At 45.2% G+C, this 17803-nt stretch overlaps 2 long non-coding RNA genes across 3 annotated transcripts in view; both read right to left on the bottom strand.

The window, feature by feature from the left end:
* Positions 1 to 17803, bottom strand: part of LOC307205086 — a 183709-nt gene that overhangs the window by 36746 nt on the left and 129160 nt on the right. The gene's annotated exons all lie outside the window — the stretch shown is intronic.
* LOC307205163 lies at positions 783 to 2132 on the bottom strand. Of its 2 annotated transcripts, none has more exons than XR_013833929.1 (2): positions 1847 to 2132; positions 783 to 926 (listed from the first exon to the last, which is right to left on the bottom strand). It is a non-coding gene; the product is annotated as an uncharacterized lncRNA (long non-coding RNA). The 2 variants fall into 2 exon arrangements; XR_013833930.1 differs by having other exon boundaries at positions 1653 to 2132.

Raw genomic sequence — 17803 nt, forward strand, 5'->3', positions numbered from 1 at the left:
GTTGTTTGCCCAGATGGAGAATAGTGAGATGAGTGTGCAGATGTGCCTATTATGCAGAGGTAAAACACACCATTGTTGCTCCGTCCATTTTCGCCTCTGGCCCTGCCTACCACTAGCACGTTGTCCCGGAAAGTAGAAGAAGACACTGTGATCTTCGAGCTGGAAAATTTTTCCTTACCCCTGAAATAAACGATGCCTTTCAGAGGACAGTCCCTCCGAAAGCCCTTCAGATAGAAGTTTGCGGTCCAAAAAGCAGGGTATATATGACCATTCCAGAATCATAAAATTGTCACGTTGGAAGGGACCCCGAGGATCATCTAGTCCAACCCCCGGCAATGCAGGCATCTTTGGCACAATGTGGGTACTCGAACCCACAACCCTGAGATTAAGAGTCCAGTGCTGTATCAACTGAGCGAGCCCCGTGCGTTTTGAAATTTGAAATTTGAATTTTGGCACCTTTTAGAAATTAATCGCAATCTAACAGTGCTTTTTTCTGGGGGTACTCAAAATGTTAAATGTTAAAAGTGTGGCACTAACTGTAACAACGTCTGCATGAGTAGTTGCCCATTTTATTCTTAAAAACAAAACAAAAAACACTGCTATCTAGATACAGTAAGGGAAGAAAACTAATGGCCACCAGTACATTTTTAGCATTGGGTAGGTTTGCACAGTTGCCTCCAAAAAAAAAAAGAGGAGTGAATGAACAAGAGAAAGAGAGAGGTGCAGATACAGACAAACTGATCTTTGTTAAGAAATCTTTGACGCTTTCAAAGGTGTGTGTGTGTGTGTGTAGAAAGTGTTTATTGCATTTCATTAGGAGAGACTAAGTTTTGCTTTTTTTCTTCCACGGTGGAGACTTGAGAGGCCACTTCAGTTAATCGAGGATACAGAACGGAGCCAAATCAGATGTTTTTCCTATCAAGGCCCTTTAAAAAACAAAAAATTAAGATGGCTGTTTAGAGTCTCCAATGGACCAAGGTTCATTAAGGCTGTTAACATCCCAGAGCCGCTGTCTTCTGACCCTCCTCTCGGTTTGGGTGGCCCGAACGAGACTCTCCCCAAGGGTTCATTACAGGTGGTAGGCAGACAGGCCTGGAGCCTAGGCCATACCACAGAGCCCTGAGAGAAATGTGTTTCCCTGACCAAAAAAGCACAATCTTATATTCTTAAAAACATTCCAGCCCTGTCTGGGTGTTCCTCTGCATGCATTCCTGTACGTGGGATTATTATTGTAGAGAATTTATAAAGTCATTCATTTCTCTGGAAGTGTACGGCGCGGGCTCTGCTTGAATGGTCGGGCCTAGCGCGAAAACCCCGAGCCATGTGGGCCTATAAAAACACAACAGTAAATAAATCAGCAGGGAGAATTTACACTTTGTCCTTCTGATTGTTTTTACACTCCATGGCTCAGAAGCAGAGCCCAGAGTGTAAAATAAATAACCTTGTGGCAATGCTCCACTAGCCTGTTAGTAGCAGGGCGAGACCCAGATATATTTACAAGCTGTGCTCTCCAGGCAAAAGCCAGGCGAGGCTGCAGAGGCAGCACAGGAGGGCGATGTATTCGGTGGTTCATTATTTTGTCATACATCAGAGTTTTATTACATGGCTGTCATGGCCAATGCTTTCAGGCCAGAGCGACAGAAGAGTTATACATTTCTGGAGCAGGAAATTCAGGTGCTGCCATCTTTTCTTCACCTCCCTCCTTCCACAGTTTTGCTCTCCTGCCCTGAACTCTGGCTTGGCGGTGTTCAGTATGGCCATTCCAAGACTGCCATATTTGAAGTCCCTAAAATATCAGATCAGGAATTTCAAGAGGGCTGCCTGTGTTTTGTGGAACAGCCCTTACTTGTTTCCGGAAGCAACTGAAGGCATTTCTTCTTTCGACAAGCTTTCCGACGGGATGAAAGCATCCCGATTGTTTATCCCGTATTCCTTTTAGATCTATCTTTAGTTGGGTTTTGTACTTCTTTCGAAACTATTTTTAGATGGTTTCATGGCATGCTTGCAAAATTGCCTTGAGAATCAGCGCGTAAGGCAATTCATAAATTGGTAAAACAACAATGGTGCTGTTACAGAGTTTAGTGCCAGGAATGCCGCATCACCAAAGTGGGTGTTTGTGTAGGACAGGAGAGCATAAGGCCTGGGTGGAATGTACACACAAATTTAAAAAAAACGCTGTGAAAATGCTTTTTTAAAAAAACAAAAAAAAAAAAACCGTTTTGAAAAATACATTGAATTTGGCATAGCTCACTGTCGCCATCTAGTGTCACATTTGTATATTGCACTTTCCAACACATTTTAAAGCTGAGTCCCTGGACTCTGTATCCAGACCTCAGAAACACCTCTTTGGGCCACAGCCCTCACTAGCCCTCCTTCATCCCCTTCTGAAGTGCTAGCTGGATAGAGTTATGTGCATGTAGAGAGCTCTCACTTTACATGGCTCTAATGTGTTTATTTCTTGCATTTATATCTCACCTTCTTCTCCAAGGAGCCCAAGATGGCATACATGGTTTTCCCACTCCCCACTCCACAATGACCCTATGAAGTAGGTTAAGCTAAGAGTGAGTGAATTGCCCAAGGTCTCCTAGTGAGTTTCATGGCCAAGTGGCGATTTGAACCTTGCTCTCCCAGGTCCAACGCTCTAGCCAAGACACTACACACCTAGCATTAAACAGTGGAAGCCACAACTATTACTCTGCTCCCCAATTCATGGCCTACCAATGAGGCTGTGAATGTGGAAGGGGCATTTTTTGTTCAGTGCTGTGTCCTGGCAACCTCAGAGTTGGCATACCTGTCAGTGTACGCCACTTAAAAGCTTGCACAACCCACAACCCACTTCATTTTGTCTACCTGGCAAGTTCTTCTTGAGAGACCCATGATCCACTACTTGGCAGGATGTACAAACATCTTGTACATAGTGCCACCCGACAAATAATATTTCGGTGGCACAAGAAAGGATTCTGTTGAGTATTCTGGAAACAAGTCCCTTCTAGCAATTTGATTTCTACTTGAGCTGCTAAGAAGTTCTTCTTGAAGAGGAGGTGAGGGGAGAACAGCACACACAGTGGTACCTCCAGAGGAAAGTCTTTCTTGCGTTCTGAAGAATTAATGAAGACAAAGTCGTGTTATAGACAGATGTCTCTCGTCGGCTTCACTCAGAAGCGAGAAGGAAATTCTGATGTTCTCCATCATCACGGCACCAGGTCTTTGGGTAGCAACATGTTTATTTAACAAGCTCCCTTCCTAGACTAGACCTTGCCCTCCACTAGAAGCTTTTTTTTTTTTTTTTAAAAAAAGCCTTCTTTGCAAGCTTTGATGTTAATTTAGAGTCAGAATTGGTTCAGAACAAGGGGAATGAATGGGCGTCTCCACACAACAGCTTACTGTGGACTTATTGTGCCCATTCTTACATATTTTGCACAGTATCCATGTGACATCATCATCATCAAAATGGCTGCCAGTTAGTTACCAATCAGGGTTCAAAGTACTGGTATTGGAGTACAAAGCCCTATGCAACTTGGGCTCTGGGTACTTTAAAGATTATTTCACACCTGTAAATGAATGTATGGGGTTGCTCGTGCGTAAGTTGCCACCATGCCTGGCTAGGTAGCCTGGTTAAACCTTTCCTGACTGGACAGCCCTTCACTCCGTGGCTGTTCAGTCGCTAGCAGAATCCGTCAGTGGGCGTTTCTTAAACTTCTTCCAGCACAAAAGCTCTTTGACGCCAAGTCTACGCCTACTTTCCCTGCATGGAAGTCTTCTGCGCAGGGTGGGTGTGGGCAGAGGAGGACCTGTGCTCCCCCCACTGGTCTCCAGCAAAGAGTCCTGGAGACCCCTCTCCGATTCCCCCAACCGCCCCCCTTTATCCCTGGTGTTACGCTGATTTCCTTCCCCAGTCGATGAGTTCCCTTTCTCCCTCCTTGGCCCTTCTCCGGCATCGCTTGGGAGCCCTGCCTCCACTTCTGGCTCCGATGTCAGTTCCCTGACAACACCGTATAAACCCAACCAATCACTACATTCTGCAGGATGCAAGAATTTAAGAGGAGCCCTACTGGATCAGGCCAATAGCCCATCTAGCCCAAAATCCTGTTCTCACAGTAGCCAACCAAATGCCTGTGAGAAACTCAAAAGCAGGATTCAAGCACAAGAGCCCTCTCTCCTCCTGTACTTTCCAGCAACGGGTATTCAGAAGAATTGCTGCCTTCAGTCATGGAGGCAAAGCATCAGCATCAATGGCCCTGTCCTCCAAGCATTTATCTAACCCTTTTTAAAAGCTAAGTAGGCTGGTGGCTGTCACTGCCTCCAGTGGGAGTGAGTTCCATAGTTTAACTATGTGCTGCATGTAGTTTCATTTATCCGTCCTGAATCTTTCAAAATTCAACTTCATTGGATACCCATGAGTTCCAGTGTTATGAGAGAGAGAGAGAGAGAGAGAGAGAGAGAGAGAGAGAGAGAGAGAGAGAGAGAGAGAGAGACGGAGGGAGGGAGGGAGGGAGGGAGGGAGGGAGGGAGGAAGAAGAAGAAGAGGAGGAGGAGGAGGAGTTTGGATTTGATATCCCGCTTTATCTCCTGAAGGAGTCTCAAAGCGGCTAACATTCTCCTTTCCTTTCCTCCCCCACAACAAACACTCTGTGAGATGAGTGGGGCTGAGAGACTTTGGAGAAGTGTGACTAGCCCAAGGTCACCCAGCAGCTGCACGTGGAGGAGCGGGGAATCGAACCCGGTTCACCAGATTACGAGTCTACAGCTCTTAACCACTACAGTGGTACCTCTGGATTCAAACGGGATCCAATCCAGAGCCCAGTTCACATCCTGAAGCGAACGCAACCTGCATCTGCGCATGTGCGGGTCGTGATTCGCCGCTTCTGTGCATGCGTGTGACGTCATTTTGAGCGTCTGCGCACGTGCGAGCGATGAAACCCGGAAGTAACGTGTTCCGTTACTTCCAGGTTGCCGTGGAACGTAACCTAAAAACGCTCAATCTGAAGCGTATTTAACCTGAGATATGACTGTACACCACAGAGGGAGAGGGAGAGAGAAACTTCGCTCTATTTTCTCCATGCCATGCGTATTTTTATAAACCTTACTCATGTCACCTCTCTCTCAATTTTTCTCTAAACTAAGAGGTCCCAGATGCTGCAACCCTTTTTCCAACTCTGCAATATCCTTTTGGAGGTGAGGCAGCCAGAACTGTACACAGTATTCCAAATGTAATTGCACCATGGATCTGTATCACAGTATAGGGCGTTCTGCAAATGCCATCCTGTCAGGAGGCCCATTGTGCGTGATGTCTGAACTGGGCCTTTAGTGTGGTGGCATCTATACCCTTTGGGACTCCCTCCCATTGCATCAAAGAAAGTTGCCTTCTCTGTCTTTTCTTTTGCTCCTTTTAAAGGTGTTCTTCTTTCAACAACCTTCTAAAAACTTTATCCCACTTGATTCTGTTGTTCTTTCTTTCAGACTGTTTTTATATTTATAATAGTTTGCTTTTTTATATATTTTTTTAAAAAGCTTTAAAAATTTATGTAACTGTTTTATAGATCTCTTTACTATATCGTAAATCATTTTGGGATATCTCACAGGAAGCAAGTCGTGAATGAAATAAATAAATAATCAACATACTAGCCCATACTTTTTCTTCATTTAATCCAGATTTTCCTTACCACAGAAAATCTAATAAATTAGGGGGGAACCTGATATACATCTGTGGTGACTGCTGGCATGGAAGCCCCTTAGTACATTTTTGGGGAGTGGGCAGTTTGTCATGTGCATGGTAATGTTGCAGTGGGTAGCCTCTGGTGTAGTTGTTTGGGGATAACTGGATCCAATTACCTATGGAAACACATTTAGTATGCAGAGGAAGCAGTGCTTGATGAGTGACTGTTGGGTAAAGAGTAGACTTTACACATTGCAATCACACACAGAGAGAGATGCTTTCAGAATAAGAAAAACAGCTAACTGGTTTGTTGTAGGAAATACACAACTTGGATTGAAAAGTTTCTTGTTCTAGATTAACTAACTAGTCTAGAACAAGGCAGCCATGCTTGCTCCATCATTCTCTCAGAGGAAAGCTCCAAGGCGACATCGCATCTTGAGGTCCGAGAGAGAAGTGTGAGGAGCAGGAACTTGAAGAACAGAATGGAACTTAAGAACATCAGTCTAAACTTCAAGGGAGATAGAGGTCAGCTGAGACATTAAAGGTATAGCCTGGGAATGTGGATGTCTCTCACTCTATATATGTTAACCCCATGCACACTCCTCTTCTGCAAGCTCAGACCCTCCAAGTGTCCCTATTTTCCAGGGACAGTACCAGATTTACAGAAGCTGTCCCAGTTTTTCATATGATCTCAGAATGTCTTGCTTTTCTTTAGGACGTCCCTGTTTTCATAAGAGAAACGCTGGAGGGTATGATAGTAACGTTAAATAAGTTGGAGTTCTTGTTATTAAATATACCAAGAAAAAAGCACACCAAGAACTCAGGCCAATGTAAGTTTCAATAGTGGGAGTGGTCCTTACTCGCAAATCAATAGTCAATTGTAATAAAAACTAATCCATTCAAAAGTATGTATTCCGACAAAGATTACAAACTCAAATAGAGATTACAAACTCAAACGCACAGAAAGGCTCAAGATACACGTTGATCTACCCACATGTAGTTGTTATCTCTAAGAAACGTAGAAAATAACAGGATATATTTATCCAAAAGTCTTCAAACTTACACAACCCTTTAAAAATTAGCTGATGAAGGTGAATACATCGAAACAGGGCTCTGTCCTGGTTTCTGATCCATAATTGACTTCTGACTTCTGCTCAATGATTGAAACTAAGATCTTCACGTCGAATCTGACTATGGACTAACATGAACTTATCTCCACTCATAAACTCTTATCTCTAATTCTGTAATGAATTATTGTGTTATACATATCTTTATGAGTTTGTAATCTCTATTTGAGTTTGTAATCTTTGTCAGAATACATACTTTTGAATGGATTAGTTTTTGTTACAATTGACTATTGATTTGCGAGTAGGGACCACTCCCACTATTGAAATTTACACTGGCCTGAGTTCTTGTTGTGCTTTTTTCTTGGAAGGTATGATAGGACGTCACTATTTTCATTGGAGAAATGTTGCAGGTATGGAAAAGGATGTCCCCAGAGCTGCTGCTTCAGCTGGAACTCGATGGAACTCAGTTCCAGCACCTCTCAGGTGAGCACCATTGCTATTCTAAGAGAGGTAAAGGTAAAGGACCCCTCGACGGTTAAGTCCAATCAAATTTGACCATGGGGTGTGGAGCTTATCTCCGCTTTCAGGCCGAAGGAGCTGGCATTTGTCCTCAGACACCTTTTCTGGGTCATGTGGCCAGCATGACCAAACCGCTTCTGGCGCAACAGGACACCGTGACAAGTTCCAGAGCGCATGGAAACGCCATTTACCTTCCTGCTGCAGCGGTAGCAATTTATCTACTCTCACTGGTGTGCTTTCGAACTGCTAGGTTGGCAGGAACTGGGACAAAGCGACAGGAGCTCACCCTGTCACGCGGATTCGAACTGCAGACCTTACAAGGTGTTCATGGTGAGTTCTGGCACCTCTTTTTCTTGAAAAATAACACTGGACGTCCCTATTTTCATTGGAGAAATGTTGGTGGGTACGCAAGCTGAGTTGCACGTAAACTCCCAAAAAGAGAGAACATTTTCAGCCTGAGGGCTGCATTTCCTTCTGAGCAAACATTTAGTAGCCGTATGCCAGTGCTGGGCAGGGTCAGAGGCAAAGTGAGCACAGCAACGAGTATAATTTTAACATTTGTACAGCACGCTAGCTTCTACACACACACACACACACACACACACACACACACACACCTCTGTCCTCCATCCAGGGAAGCAACAGGCATTATCAGAATTCAGGGAGATATCCCAGGACCATGCAGAGCTGGTCTGAGGCCTGAGGCGGGAGTCTTGTTAGAATAAAGTTATAAACTCAAAGAAGCAGCCGGACCCTGGTGGGACTCCCCCTCCCAGCCTGCTTAGCTGTCCAAGGCAGGGGTCAGCAAACTTTTTCAGCAGGGGGCCGGTCCACTGTCCCTCAGACCTTGTGGGGGGCCAGACTATATTTTGAAGGGGGAAAAATGAACGAATTCCTATGCCCCACAAATAACCCAGAGATGCATTTGAAATAAAAGCACACATTCTACTCATGTAAAAACACCAGGCAGGCGCCACAAATAACCCAGAGATGCATTTTAAATAAAAGCACACATTATACTCATGTAAAAACATGCTGATTCCCGGACTGTCCACGGGCCGTATTTAGAAGGCGATTGGGCTGGATCTGGCCCCCAGGCCTTAGTTTGCCTACCCATGGGTGTGAAGGAATGCTAGAGTTTGTGGTAGGGTGACCTAGAGAGAGGTCTGGAGAAGCACTCCAAGTCAGCAGCCATCCCTACAGCTTTTGGGAGCTCATTCCAAAATTCACAAGGCATCTGAAGCAACTGCTTAATGATGTTTCATAACAGTGTTTCGGTTCTGTGACTCACCCCAGAATCAAAATCAAGGCAACCCCCAACGTTCAGAATGGGAAGGCTTTGATTATCAGGACATCAGAGCCACATCCTAACCGCCAACCAAGATGCTCAGTAATCATGTTTTTAAAAGCCACACATGTTTTCTTTGGAAGAAAGAGTCTCTCCTGAATTCTCTGGTTGTTCAGGAGGTTATTTTAGCTTTATCTGTTTGGCTGCATTAGAGCCCAGATTCCAGCTACTTGGTTTAAAACTGGATATTCCCTGAGCTGTTGCACTCCTGAGTATTTTGGATTTGGTCGTCCGCATAAGTAACAAAAATAAATATACAGCGAGGAGCTGCAATTTTAACAGTACACCAATCTACATGTTAGGATCCAAACTTTCTCCTTTATTTTTTATGTATGACTTGCACATGTATGGGGGGGGGGGGCGAAGGAACCCAGCGTTTATGTTGTATAACAGCCGAGGTTGTAATTTCAAGAGAACCACAAAAAGTGTAGGCTAAAGAAAGAAAAATAGACAATTCAAGTCCAATTATGTGATAAAAGCCAATAGGTCTGCCTTGGCTACAAAAATTGTGATGATTCCCTAAAGTCTAAAATTAATCTTGTACAGAATCATGAAGGTTGTTTTCTTTTTTTTTAGAAAGAAAGAAAGAAAGAAAGAAAGAAAGAAAGAAAGAAAGAAAGAAATTCTGCTCTATGATTTTGATGATTATGGTAAATTAGTGGGCGGCTGGCTGTTGGACCAATCCACATACCAAGCCCAACCAACCATATTAACAGTTCAGTTCTTGCATCTTTGAAGTATTTTTAAAATTAACATCTGTCTTTCTTTTCAAATTGTCTTCTATCCATAAAGGTAAAGGTAAAGGTACCCCTGCCCGTACGGGCCAGTCTTGACAGACTCTGGGGTTGTGCGCCCATCTCACTTAAGAGGCCAGGGGCCAGCGCTGTCCGGAGACACTTCCGGGTCACGTGGCCAGCGTGACATCGCTGCTCTGGCCAGAGCCAGAGCCAGAGCCGCACACGGAAACGCCGTTTACCTTCCCGCTGGTAAGCGGTCCCTATTTATCTACTTGCACCCGGAGGTGCTTTCGAACTGCTAGGTTGGCAGGCGCTGGGACCGAGCAGCGGGAGCGCACCCCGCCGCAGGGATTCGAACCGCCGACCTTTCGATCGGCAAGTCCTAGGCACTGAGGCTTTAACCCACAGCGCCACCTGCGTCCCACCTTCTATCCATATGTTATACAATTTAACATACAGTGGTACCTTGGGTTAAGTACTTAATTCGTTCCGGAGGTCCGTTCTTAACCTGAAGCACCACTTTAGCTAATGGGGCCTCCTGCTGCTGCCGCACCACCAGAGCACGATTTCTGTTCTCATCCTGAAGCAAAGTTCTTAACCCAAAGCACTATTTCTGGGTTAGCGGAGTCTGTAACCTGAAGCGTATGTAACCTGAAGCATCTGTAACCGGAGGTTCCACTGTAGTAGAAGCCGCATTCAAAACGCAGAGGAAGTAAAATGTTCTTCTGAAGGGACTAATGCAAATTGGATGGGAGGGGAGAGAGAAGAGACATACATTTCAGCTTACAATAACACAGCGAAGGAGCAGCCCACCTACCACCTCCTCAGACCTTGACAAGGGATATAATTGCCCTACGGGAATTGTAACAGGATACAATGCCTTCCACCTATGGGTTTCGAGTTAGAATTCCAAATCCATCTTAGCTCAGCAGCGATCAAAGGTCACTACCGTCCAACTGCTGCTCAGTAGCTTATTTGAAACTAGAAGGTGGTCGCCTCTTGGTTTCTAAAGGGAGAGGATTTTATTTTATTTTATTTTTAATCTTTTTAGAGAGGGGTAACGATGGTTTAAAGACACCTGCCTATCTCCATGGAGGAATCCTGAGGGCAGCATCTTGAGTAGAGATGTCAGAAGGCTTCGTTTTTCATTCCATCGCACACAGTACTATTATATTCTGCTGCTGTTCATCTTCCACTGCAAACTGTGTTATTTGTTTCACTGGCCTGCTGTGGCAAAATTATGTTAACTTACATCATTAATTATATCAATTGCGTTGCATTATTCCATTCAAATAAATTCAAGGGAAATGGAGCAGGAGAGATTAAAAGTGGCCTATGGAACTTGCTCCCACAGAAAGCAGGGATTGCCTCGAACCTAGGTAAAGGTAAAGGGACCCCTGACCATTAGGTCCAGTTGTGGCTGACTCTGGGGTTGCGGCACTCATCTCGCTTTATTGGCCGAGGGAGCCGGCGTACAGCTTCTGGGTCATGTGGCCAACATGACTAAGCCGCTTCTGGCGAACCAGAGCAGCACACGGAAAAGCCGTTTACCTTCCCACCAGAGTGGTACCTATTTATCTACTTGCACATTACATGCTTTCAAACTGCTAGGTTGGCAGGAGCAGGGACCGAGCAACGGGAGCTCACCCAGTCATGGGGATTCGAACCGCCGACCTTCTGATCGGCAAGTCCTAGGCTCTGTGGTTTAACCCACAGCGCCACCCACGGCACCGAACCTAGATGGTCTCCAAAAAGGATTAGTCAAATTCATGAAGGAGAAGGCTGCCAAGGGCAGCTAACCATGATGGCTCTGTTCTGCTTCCACAGCTGGAGGCAGTAATGCTTCTGAATACCAGTTGCTGGAAACTGCATGAGGGGAGAGGGCTCTTCTGCTTGGCCACTGTGAGAACAGGATGCTGAACTAGATGGGCCATTGGCCTCATCCAGCAGGCTCTTCTTGTGTTCTTGTGCGGTGCAAACGGTGCTTCTGGCTTGCACGCTTTATAAAAATTTGAGGAGTGAAGTTATTACCTCTCTGTTATTGTCCATGCTGGGTCGCTCAACCATTGCTACTGTGTCATTTCTTTTAGCAGAGATGATTAGGTAACAGTAAAAACTGCAAGGTTTTTAGCGGGGACAATTAGAATGAGATCTATTATTTTGCATTTTCTCTAGTTGAGTATTTTGAGTTGAGTAGGTATTTTCTCTATGGGATGCGGGTGGCGCTGTGGGTTAAACTACAGAGCCTAGGACTTGCCGATCAGAAGGTCGGCGGTTCGAATCCCCGCAATGGGGTGAGCTCCCGTTGCTCGGTCCCTGCTCCTGCCAACAAGCAGTTCGAAAACACGTCAAAGTGCAAGTAGATAAATAGGTACCGCTCCGGCGGGAAGGTAAACGGCGTTTCCGTGCGCTGCTCTGGTTCGCCAGAAGCGGCTTAGTCATGCTGGCCACATGACCCGGAAGCTGTAAACCAGCTCCCTCGGCCCAAAAAGCGAGGTGAGCGCCGCAACCCCAGAGTCGGTCACGACTGAACCTAATGGTCAGGGGTCGCTTTACCTTTACGTATTTTTTCAAGTTAAGTTTTTACCTCTATCTTCAGTACATTTTATTTTATTTTATTTTATTTTATTTTATTTTATTTTATTTTATTTTATTTTATTTTATTTTATTTTATTTTATTTTATTGCTATGGCTAGTATAGGTAAAGGGTAAAGGGACCCCTGACCGTTAGGCTTAGTAGGTGGAAAGTAGGTGGATTCTGGTGACTGGTGCCTTGCAGAAAGAGATTTGCATTTCCTTTTCTTTTTTCAATGTATAGATTTGCATTCTGCATTTGGAAGGAAAGAAAGAAAGAAAGAAAGAAAGAAAGAAAGAAAGAAAGAAAGAAAGAAAGAAAGAAAGAAAGAAAGAAAATGAGAATAAAAAACAACAAAGCAATGGTCCATAGTTCGTACACTTAGAGTTCCAGCATACAGTACCTAGTGTCAGACATGGACATGGGAGACCAGAATTCACTGATTATCCGGGACTTAGGGATGTTTCGAGGGACTGCGGTGGCAGTCAGTTATCGACAAGATGAAGCTATTTTTGCAGACCTGCTATGATTAGTTCACTCTAGGAAACAATTCCACTTGTATGGTCCTCCATGTGATTCCCAGAAAGCCATCTATTTAAGGATGCACTGTCCTTGTAAACGTATCTGTCTGAAACACAGGAAGGGGTTACAGGAGGCAAAAAGATAAATAACTGGTGCCCTGGGAGTGCCTCACCATTCCCAGAGTGCTACATGGCCTGATTAAAGCAAATGGAGCGCACAGGCGCTGCAAGTCCCCTTTCTTACCAAGGAAGTAATCCTTACTGTTATCTGAGGTTCAGGCTGTGTGTGTGCCAATCCTTATGTAGGCAAATGGCTCCATTCACATATAAGAGGTACCAGCAGACTTGGGGAAGTGCTGAGGTCTGTAGAAAAATTGGAGTGGGGGCTAAAGCCATAACATCCTCACCCCCCAAACAACCAGTAAATGAGAGCTGAGCATGTTCAGTGGTGGGGAGGGGAAAAAAACTGGAGGTGGGGGCATGGGATGGAGTGGCTTAAGTTATTGAAAACGCAGCACAACACACTGCAACATTTTGTTGCAGATCCTACATGACCCTGCCATTCCTGGTCTTCGTCATTAGGAAGCCACTCCCTCTATTATTGCGTTGATGCTGCTGCTGCTGCTGTTGCTGCTATCTCTTATTTAATAATAATAATTTGTTTATTTATACCCCACCCATCCGGCTGGGTTTCCCCAGCCACTCTGGGCGGTTCCCAAAAGAAGAAGAAGAAAAAGAAGCAGCGATAAAACATTTAAAACCTCCCTAAACAGGGCTGCCTTCAGATGTCTTCTAAAAGTCAGATAGCTATTTCCTTGATATCTGATGGGAGGGCGTTCCACAGGGCGGACACCACTACCAAGAAGGCCCTCTGCCTGGTTCGCTGTAACCTCACTTCTCACAGTGAGGGAACCGCCAGAAGGCCCTCGGAGTTGGACCTCAGTGTCCGGGCTGAATAGTGGAGGTGGAGACACTCCTTCAGGCATACTGGGCTGAGGCCGATTAGGGCTTTAAAGGTCAGCACCAATACTTTGAATTGTGCTCGGAAACGTACTGGGAGCCAATGTACGTAGGTGCTATCAGGGTATAGCTTTGGGGTAACAATCCAGAACCCCCAAAAAGAAAGTGACCTCCAAACGCAGCCCCCTGTTTTGAAATAAGTGAAGGATACCCTAGGGATCACCTGAACCTTGCTATCCCAGCTCACTCACTGAGATCATCTGTAGGAGCATCATTGATTGCCCCTCCCCTGCCCTGCTTTGAGTTTTCATGTCATTGGCCCAGCCCTGCAGAAAGATTCTTCCCATGATGCATCTTCTCTCTATTGAAATGTGTGCCATCATCTCTACCTTCCACAGGTCTTGAAGAAAGATGGCCCACGAAATAAGAATGTAGGGCAAGCTTCCTCAACCTCGGCCTTCCAGATTTTTTTGAGACTACAATTCCCATCATCCCTGACCACTGGTCCTGCTAGCTAGGGATCATGGGAGTTGTAGGCCAAAAACTTCTGGAGCGCCAAGGTTGAGAAAGCCTGACGTAGGGCCTTGCTGGATCAAGCCAGTGGCCTATCTAATCCACCTTCCTGTTCTCGCAATGACCAGCCAGATGTTTGTGGACCCAAGCACAACAGCACTCTCCCCTCATGGGGTTTCCAAAGCTGGTATTCAGAAGCCCACAGCCTCCACAGTTAAGGTAGAACATCATAGCGAGTTGTGTGGCAGTTCCCGACCCCCCCAGGTGGAAATAATGACACATGACACAATTATTAAGGTTAAAAAAGGCCACAACTTTATTGGTTATAGGTGATGAGCTGTATTGCCTTAGGCATTGGTCCTAACCAACTATATCTGACTCCCGCCCGTCTGCTTGAAGTCAGGGAAGGGTTAACCAACAGTAGGGGGAGTCCTGCTGATGCACATCAACTAGGAACTCCCCCGGGGTCACCGCTAGGGGCCGTGCCTTAGGCCCTAACCTCCCTAGGCTTCGGACAGGACCATGACCCCCAGAATCTTTTAACAAACTACCCTTCAATATGTGGGGCAGGTGATGGGGCTACCTCCCCTCTTCCATCTACAGAACTATACCAATGCCTAACCGCCAATAACCCAAAAGTTGTAACGATTTGCTACGAGGTAGGTGAAAACCAAGTGGCTGGTGCCAATTTGCCAAGTGGAAAAATTCCTGCCAGGCCCCTCAACGGCGACCAACCAAGGTCCATAGCAAGGTCAAGGAACGGAAACCTAAAAGGGCAGGAAAAGCAGGAACAGTTGGCGGGCGGCAAAGAGGGCGATCCCCAGCCGCGTCCTGCCCTATATAGGGTAGGCCATGGCCCCGAGCCAGCCAGCCAGGGGGTGACACGGCAGGGAATCCCCCCCCAATTGTGTGGGGCTGGCCTCCACCCGCCGCGCACATGGAGGGTCCATGAAGCCCACAACCCCACCTCTTCCTTAGGCGGAAGTAGTTTAACCATCAGTAGGCTTCCCTAGACAGCATCTTAAAAAGCAGAGACATCACCTTGCCAACAAAGGTCCGTATAGCTATGGTTTTCCCAGTAGTGATGTATGGAAGTGAGAGCTGGACCATAAAGAAGGCTGATCGCCGAAGAATTGATGCTTTTGAATTATGGTGCTGGAGGAGACTCTTGAGAGTCCCATGGACTGCAAGAAGATCAAACCTCTCCATTCTGAAGGAAATCAGCCCTGAGAGCTCACTGGAAGGACAGATCCTGAAGCTGAGACTCCAATACTTTGACAACCTAATGAGAAGAGAAGACTCCCTGGAAAAGACCCTGATGTTGGGAAAGATGGAGGACACAAGGAGAAGGGGACGACAGAGGATGAAATGGTTGGACAGTGTTCTTGAAGCTACCAGCATGAGTTTGACCAAACTGCGGGAGGCAGTGGAAGACAGGAGTGCCTGGCGTGCTCTGGTCCATGGGGTCACGAAGAGTCGGACACGACTAAACGACTAAACAACAACAAAGGCTTCCCCTCCACAAATTTGACTCACCCTCTTTTAAAGCCATCCAAGTTGGTGGTGCCTCTTTTTGGAGCAAATTCCCCTGATTTAACTATTTGACTTTCCGTTTCCCTCAATCCCAGCTTGTTCCATACAAACAAGAGATTGTGGCTTAAAACAAATTCCGGTCGGTTTCTAAACAAATCCAGAGCTCCAAGCCACAGATTACGAAGCTGGCTTGTTTAACCAGAGTGTGTTTCAAACCACCAAGCTCTGTTTGTACACAAATGACAAGCCAGGATTAGGAGGGAAACTGCAAGGAAACTCTACAGAACCTCCTAGACCAGGAGGAGAGGAGTGCATGTGAGCCAAAGACTTCGCCCAGACTCCTAGATGACGCCTGTAGCACAAACCAGGGTTTAGTGTTACTTGTGAACCAGCCCCGTGTTCTTATACCTTTACTGTTTTAATAATATAATTTGATGTTATATATACAGTCGTGCTTTGGAAGTCGAATGGAATCAGTTCGGGAAGTCCGTTCAACTTCCAAAACATTTGAAAACCAGATTGTGGCTTCTGATTGGCTGCAGGAAGCTCCTGCAGCCAATCAGAAGCTGTGGAAGCCCCATCGGACGTTCGGCTTGCAAAAATAGTTTGTCACTTCCGGGTTTACAATGTTTGGGAGCCAAAACGTTCAGGAACTAAGCTATTCGAAAGCCAAGGTACGACTGTATTGATTAACAGCTCAGGGAGGTGAGGCAGCAACCTCAAAGATTTACGGTTGGGTTTTTTGTTTTGTTTTCAAGATAGTAGCTGTATTTTCAACATTGTGTCATGGGGAGTTAGGGACAATATGCCACCTGTTTGAAATCAAGGTTTGGAACCATAGTCAATGGCAGTGTCGGAAACTGAGAATCTTAGAATTGTAAAGTCATAAGGGACCACAAAGGTCATCTAGTACAGAAATATTTTACCCAGTGTCAGGCTCAAACCCACAACCCTCAGATTAAAAGTTCCATGTTCTACCAACTGAGCTATCCCAGAAGACTCACATTTGCTCATTATAATGCTTGGATTGTCAATAACGAAGTACCTTATCTTAGGGTTAGGCAGATGTGGCATGGGAGATCTGTCACTTAATTTCCTGAAGGGTTTTGTTGTGTTGTGTTGTGTTGTGTTGTGTTGTTTGTTTTGTTTTGTTTTGTTTTGTTTTGTTAAAAGAAACATTAGAGGAGCAGCACAAGAGGAGAGCTCTGATTTCTTTTTCTTTTTTTAATAACTTTTTTATTCAAAATTAAAACAAAACATATTATCCAGAAACATATCATCCTTATTCCCCCCATTTTTCCTCCCTCCCCCTTCCTTCCCCCACAGAACCCACCCACCCCCACCCCCTGACTTCCCTCAGTTCCAGTCTTTGATTTCTCTGAGACTGCTGTTTTCTGCATGTTACACAGTTGTATAGATCCTCAAACTATTTAGCTGATTATTATCAATAAAAAGTTTGTGAATGTTTATTCAAAGCCAGCCAAGGAGTCCAGTTCGCTTTGTTGCGTCTTCAAATACTTTGTAAAGGGTTCCCATTCATCTTTAAAGCCACAGTTATCCTTGTCCCGTAGCTTGTATGGGAGAGAGCTCTGATTTCAATTGGGGCAGCGGGTGTTTAACCCTCCCCTCCTTGATTTTTATATATTAGTCCTCTGGTGAGAAGATACATAGCCGTGATAAGGACATCTATAGGGTATGTCCAAAGTTAGTCATACACAGAGTAGGAGTTCCAATAAGCATAATGGTTCTACTTTGAGTAGAACTTCGCTGGCTACAATCCAAGATCTCTTTCCACCAGGCCCCAGGAAGATGTGCAACAAATCAATCTTTTTGTGTAGCAAACCCTCATCTCTGGAACTTCCTGCCAAGTGAAATTCTTGGCAAGTGCCCTCATGAAACCGCTGGTTTCACTTCTATTTTGATAAATTACATGATTTCTACTTGGTTTTGGTTTTATCAATATTTTCCTGTGAATATTTTTATTGTAAGGATAAAGAAAGGTTTTTCTTTATGAAGAGGTGCATGAATCTTGCTAAATAAATAATATAAAGAGCAACCTTTTTAAAAACAGATTTTAATTATGTGTAATGAGAAGAGAAGACTCCCTGGAAAAGACCCTGATGTTGGGGAGAAGGGGATGACAGAGGACGAGATGGTTGGACAGTGTTCTCGAAGCTACCAGCATGAGTTTGACCCAACTGCAGGAGGCAGTGGAAGACAGGAGTGCCTGGCGTGCTCTGGTCCATGGGGGCACGAAGAGTCGGACACAACTAAACGACTAAACAACAACAATTATGTGTAAAGGTAATCTTTGTATGAGTTCATACTTCATTATCCCTTCGGAGTTGTATCTTTTGTAGTTTCATCCTTCCAG

The sequence above is a fragment of the Podarcis cretensis genome, assembly GCF_951804945.1.
Source record: "Podarcis cretensis genome assembly, chromosome: 16".
Taxonomy (NCBI): Eukaryota; Metazoa; Chordata; class Lepidosauria; order Squamata; family Lacertidae; genus Podarcis; species Podarcis cretensis.